Genomic DNA, 6,447 nt, shown 5'->3' with positions numbered 1-6,447 from the left:
TTTGGTTTAGCTGCTATTTTTGTTACAATGTTTTAAACTGCAAGCTCAGAGGCCTGCAGCGGCAGGCGGGGAACGTTGGAGTCCTCCGTCACTGAAGCAAGCAAGGCTCATGTTCAGTTTAAGCTGCCTGGCTGCCGGCCGCCATCTTGGCCCTCAGTTAATTTGCATATCTCACTGATTAGCCAATGAAAAGGGTAGCGGTCGTAGGCCAATTCCCATGTTTCTCTTTTATTAGTGTAGATATATATATACACATACACATGCATAGTAGTAATGCTATCAAATGGTAGATGTATACACCATCCAATAATATTGTTTTCACTGTATAATAATTTGCAAACTGCCTGCCTATATACCTTATCATAGTTCATTCTTAAAAACAGTCATTTTTTGATGAGCAGAATTAGAATTCTTATTTCAATTATATAAATAGAAAAACTGAGGAGCAGAAAATTGAGTTTATCCAAGTAGTTCCATGAAAAATGATGCAGCTAGGAATAAAACCAGCATCTGCAAGATATCTGATTCAATGTTCTATTTACTATTTGATTTTTAAATTTAGTATTTGTGCCAGACTCTGATTTTTGGTATTTTCTACTTTCCATGTATGTCGTTCTGATTTTCTTAAATGTGTTTTCACTAAAGGAGCATCCTCTGCCTCTGTTTTCCATCGAGTAAGGAAAAAGATACTAACATTTGTCAAGCACATAATATGTACCAGACATTGTACTAAGCACTTTGCATACATTGTCTAATTTAATATTTTCATCAACTAAGTAAGTTAAACATCATGATCACCACTTTAGAAAGGAGGAAACTGAAATTCAGAGCTGTCTAGTCATGTGTCCAAGCTCAAAACTAGTTAAGGCAAGGATTGAAACCCAAGCTTTCCTAAGCTTGTTCTTTCAAACACTGTCACCGGAAAGGGACTGGTCCTGGAGCGGGTCTGCCTTGGGCTGGTCCATAGTGTGTAGGTTCTTGACTTTGTGCAGGAAAGACTTCACAACATGAGTCCAGGTGATTTTGAGTCTATGTTTATTAAAGCTACTGGCAGTGAAACAAGAAGGGCTTAGCATAAAAAAGCAACTGGAGAAAGCCTAGGCAGTGCTCTGCTTTGGTTCCCCAGAAACTTTATATGAAAGAAGTGAACCATACATGGGGCCGCATCGACTCACCGAGAAACAAAAGTCATAGGGACAGAAGTGAGCCATGGTAGGGCTGCTGTCACCTCACTGAAAAATCAGAGAAAAGGGAGTCTTGGAGACAGATTTAGGTGGTAAGCCCAGGACAAACTGCCACTGCCCACTGCTCCCCAGGTTGCATGTCTCACCTGGATCCTTAGAGCTTAGGAGAAAGAAAGCAGATACACATGCCAGAGAAAGGGGGAAGAAAGGCATGGGTGTGCTCCTGAGAGCCTGTGCTAGTTTCCTTTACCTTGAGTAGTTCTATCAGTTTTTAAAGGCAGGGATTTTAGGGAAGATCTCAGGGGAGGATCTCAATGAATATTCATCAGTTTCTAGGTGTCCTCTCAGGTTCATGGTCTCCACTGATTGGTCAGTGGCAGGGCAGGGGGTAAATAGTCACTGCATTGGTCCTGATGTCAGCTATGGAGTTTCTCCATCTGATTTTGCTGCTTTTCTGGGCATGGAGCTGAAACACAGCTGAGGCCTAAATGTCTTCTCTAGTTTGACCCAAGGCTTTGATCCTAAGATTACTTGATACCAGTCAAAACTTCATTGTCCTGCTTAAGGGAGTGGTCATGCAAGGGCTTTCATGGGAGTCATATGAGGCTATTCTCTGGCCCCTTGTTCCTCCTCTAAGGGAGTCTAAAACCACATGACTAGCAATATGCCATGGGAGGAAAGGTCAGGGGAGGGTGAATCGCATGGCCAGTGATATGAAAGGTCAAGAGAGGATCTGAACTGCACAACCAGCGATATGGAAGATCGATGGGTTTAAACCGCATGACCAGTGATGTGCTAAGGAAGGAAAAGTCACCCTGGGGCAAGGTCCTTGTTCTCCCAGTTTTGCCCGTTGCTAGGCATCTGGGGCTTTCCACCCTGGTGAGCTTCTGAACCTGGCCCATTGTCCTTGCTCTGCTCATGTCTGTCTAACTGCCTACCACATATACCAGTGATGGTGAACCTTTTGAGCTTGGCGTGTCAGCATTTTGAAAAACCCTAACTTAACTCTGGTGCCATATAGAAATTTTTTGATATTTGCAACCATAGTAAAACAAAGACTTATATTTTTGATATTTATTTTATATATTTAAATGCCATTTAACAAAGAAAAATCAACCAAAAAAATGAGTTTGTGTGTCACCTCTGACACGCGTGCCATAGTTTCACCATCACCGACATATACTATATCTCATATATATAGTCAAAATTATATTGTATTTTAACATCTATCCCATATTTTAGATCTCTGAATGTCTAAATGCAATGTTGTTATTTTTTTCTGTTCGACTATTCCTTGATTTCTGCATAGCATTTAAAGCCAAGTTTCCAAAATCTTCCATAGTACTTCTTTACTAACTCACTGGCCCTTAAATGTTTTTCATAAGCTGCCCTTCTTTCTGTCATGTCCTCAGTATAGATTCTCCTATTCCCATAAGTGTGTTCTTTCCATTCCCTTGATTCTGTACCACAGAGATCTTCTTTATGTGCAGAGAAAGCCAAAGACCTCCTTCTAGTCCTGCCTTATATTCTTAGCTGCCTGCTCTGCTGAACAGCCCTCTCAGGAGCTCTGCCTGCTTCCCACTAAACTCATCATTGTCCCTTTCTTCCTAAAATTTCTAACTTTCTGATTTGAAAAGAAACCATTATTATTCTAATCACCCTGGCCTTGTTGCCAATTTGAATTAGAGAATGTTACAACCTGACATTAAAAACCTCTTCTACCTTTTAGGCTTCTGAAGTTCACCCCCATCCCTTCTCTATCTTTCACAGCTCAGCCATTCTTTAAGGCTCATATCAAATATCATCTTTAATAGAAATCCATCAAATGTATGTCTTTCTCTCTTCTTTGAATCTCCAAACACTAAATTTATACCCAAGTTTTTCTGGCTCCAAAGCTCATTCAATCTAACAAAAAACTCAATAAATATTTGCTGAATTGAATTAAATTAAATTCTCTAACAATCTCAATAAAGTGTTTTTAATTTATACAGTGGGGCCTTGACTTACGAGTGTCCCGACTAACGAGTTGTTCGAGATATGAGCCGTCTCTCGGCAGATTTTTTGCTTTGAGTTGCAAGCTAAAATTCGGGTTACGAGCCAGCTTCAGATACCCCACCGCTAGCTGGTGCAGCGAACTTCACAGTGAACGCCACAACATCAGCCCAGCATCACGTGTCATTGTAATGGTGAAAATTGATTTGACATACAAGTAATTTGAGTTATGAGCTCCATCACAGAATGAATTAAACTCGTAAGTCAAGGCCTCACTGTACTATCTTTCCTTATACATAAATAAGCTTGACTTTCTCATGTCAACATTTAATTTTAACCTTTTAATTATTTATTTAATATTTCAGAGTATCTTTTTGCTGAATTTACATTTCTACATCCCAGTTTATTACCAGTACCTACCTGTTGAACATGCACTTACTGTGTGCCAATTGTGGACCAGGCACTTTGTTCAATCTGGGTATACACCAGTGAAAAAGTGTTTACCTTCATTAAGTTTCCTGCTTATTTGAGAATATGTGCTCTTTTTATATGACATTTAAATAAATGTTATTAAGCAGGCCAATATTCTCTTACAGTTATATTTATGATATATGGAGAAAATGGAAGAGAGAAATATAGAGCAATTGTAGCATTGTAGAGATGTCTTATCTAATCTAATAAAAGAGAAACATGCAAATTGACCATACCTTCGCTATGCCCCAAGCCACACCCACCAGCCAATCAGAGTGACTATATGCAAATTAACCCAACCAAGATGTCAGCGGGCAGCCACGGAGCTGGAGCAAGCAAGAGGCTTGGTTGCACCAGCGATGGAGGAAGCCAAGCTTCCCGCCTGCCCTGGCCGGCTGTGGCCTCTGCTCAAGGCAACAAAGTTTCAATTATAGAAGATAAATAAATCCCAGATACTTGCTTCCAGCCAGCCTCACTGGGAGCTTGGGTTGCTGGAGGCTGTGGCCAGCCTACAAACAGCCATTAGCCCCTCACCCAGGATGGCCACACACTCATGGGGTGAGGGTCCCTGCTGGGGGGCTTGGCCAGCCTGCAAAGAACCATCAGCCCCTCAAGCAGACTGTCCAGGGAACCCAGCAGGACCCTCCACCCTGAAGCGGGTGTGGCCATCCTGCAAACAGCCATCAGTCCCTCACCCAGGCTGGCCACACCCTCATGGGGTGAGGGTCCTTGCTGGGGGGCTGGGCCAGCCTGCAAATAGCCATCAGCCCCTCACCCAGGCTGGCCAGGCACCCTAGCAGGACGCCCCCCACCCCTGTTCTGTCCTTTCAGCCATGGCCCCCAGCCACCCAAGCTCCCAGTGAAGGCTGGCTGGAAGCAGGGATTTTGTGGTTTATTTATCTTCTATATTTGAAACTTTGTTGCCTTAAGCAGAGGCCAGAGCTGGCCAGGGCAGGCGGGAAGCTTGACTCCCTCCATCGCCGGGGCAACCATGCCTCCTGCTTGCTCTTGCTCCATGGCTGCCAGCCGCCATCTTGGTTGGGTTAATTTGTATATAGTTACTCTGGTTGGCTGGTGGGCGTGGCTTGGGACGTAGCGAAGGTATGGTCAATTTACATGTTTCTCTTTTATTTGATTAGATTAGAGGCCCAGTGCATGAAATTCGTCTATGAGGGGCAGTCCTCTCAGCCCAGCCTGCACCTTCTACAATCTAGGACACCTCTGGGGATGTCTGACTGCTGGTTTAGGCCTAATAAACTGGCAGTCGGACATCCCCCTCACAATCCAGGACATTCCCCGAGGGCTCCCAGGATGCCAGAAGGATGTCTGACTGCCAGCTTAGGCCCAATACCCCAGGGAGCAGGCCTAAGCCAGCAGGTGCTCATTCCCCCGAGGGTTCAGGCTGGGCACAGGCTGGGCTGAGGGATGCCCCCGAGTGCACAGATTTTTGTGCACCAGGCCTCTAGTTCCTTATAACAACCCTAAATATATGTATTATGTATCCCTGTTTTAAAAATCTGGAAACAGACTTTGAGAGTTTGAATTACTTACTCCAAATTACAAAAACAGTGAAGTAACTGAGCCAGAAGTGGAACTGAAATTTATTTAATGCCAAAGTTCATGATTTCCCACTGTGCCACATGGCTCTACTTGTCTTGGTCCTAGCAAAGGTGATGTTATTTGACAAAAGTTGACTTTGTCACATGTGTTTATTCAGTTGCCTCAACTTAGAGAATGCAGGGAGCTTCAGTGGAGTTTATGGAGCAGTGACATGAGAGGAAGCTGGAGATGGGAGCTGATATCCATCAGAGCATTGCTATCAGATGACAGGATGGATTTAGGAGAGTCTGGAAGCTGGCACATTGCTAAGGCTAGATTAGAAAATATTAGAGATCCAGTTAAGAGATTTGCAGTAGGTTAAGCAGTATAAATGAAGAGGAAAGGGCAACTTTGAGAAATATTTAAGAGCTAGAATCAATATTTAGCCACCAGTTGGATATAAGGAGTAAAGAAACAATGTTTATAAATAACAAATTTTAGCTATGATTACTTTATGAATAGTAGTGCCATTCACTGAGATATGATAGGAACTTACTACTTCTTTCTAAGTACTTGTGTACTTACTACCTCTTTCTAAGCACTGTGCTTTCCATTCATTATTTTATTTAATCATCATAACATCTCTGAATTTTATATTATTTTCACTATTTTATAAATAAGGAATACAAGTCTTCAAGAATTTACTAGGTGTACCGGTTAATAATGCAGATTTTGTAATCAAAGAAAACACGATAATTTCAAGAGAAACATCAAAAGTGCTTTATTCAAAGTAATGTCCATTTCTAGCTACACATTTTCCCCATCTTTCAGGTAATTTGTGGATACCATCCCAATAGAACTTTTCTTGCTTTGAGGCAAACCATTCAGAGACCCAATTTCCCACTTCTTACGTTTTGAAGTGCTGGTCAGAAAGTGGGTGTGCCATCTATTGGAACAAGTGGTAATCTTAAGGAGCAAGGTTTGGTGAATATGGCGGGTGGGTTAATACTTCCCAGGAAAGATCTTTTAACATGTCTAACTGGTTTTGAAGTATGTGGTGGTGCATTATCATGAAGCAAAATTACTTTGCGGTGTCTTCTGGTCCATTCTGGTCATTTTACAACCAAAGAGTGGTTCAAATTGGTTATTTGTTGTCAGTAGCAATCGGTATTAAAGGTTTCACCTGGTGTTAGAAGCTCATAATACACCACACCTTCCTGACCCCACCAAAAGCAGAGCATTGTCTTCTTTCTGAAGCAAA

General features: G+C 42.2%; 1 protein-coding gene and 1 long non-coding RNA gene across 2 annotated transcripts in view; both read left to right on the top strand.

Moving 5' to 3' along the window:
• LOC102752968 (neurobeachin-like) overlaps positions 1-6,447 on the top strand; it is a gene marked incomplete at its 3' end in the record, with an annotated part of 248,705 nt that overhangs the window by 119,617 nt on the left and 122,641 nt on the right. The window lies entirely within an intron of this gene.
• LOC107183753 overlaps positions 6,098-6,447 on the top strand; it is a 14,179-nt gene continuing 13,829 nt past the window's right edge. Inside the window, exon 1 of the long non-coding RNA XR_001514564.1 lies at positions 6,098-6,183. This is a non-coding gene — a long non-coding RNA (uncharacterized LOC107183753). The remainder of the gene's footprint in view (positions 6,184-6,447) is intronic.

The sequence above is a fragment of the Myotis davidii genome, unplaced genomic scaffold (assembly GCF_000327345.1).
Source record: "Myotis davidii unplaced genomic scaffold, ASM32734v1 scaffold1663, whole genome shotgun sequence".
Taxonomy (NCBI): Eukaryota; Metazoa; Chordata; class Mammalia; order Chiroptera; family Vespertilionidae; genus Myotis; species Myotis davidii.
This window is presented reverse-complemented; position numbering and strand designations above follow the sequence as displayed.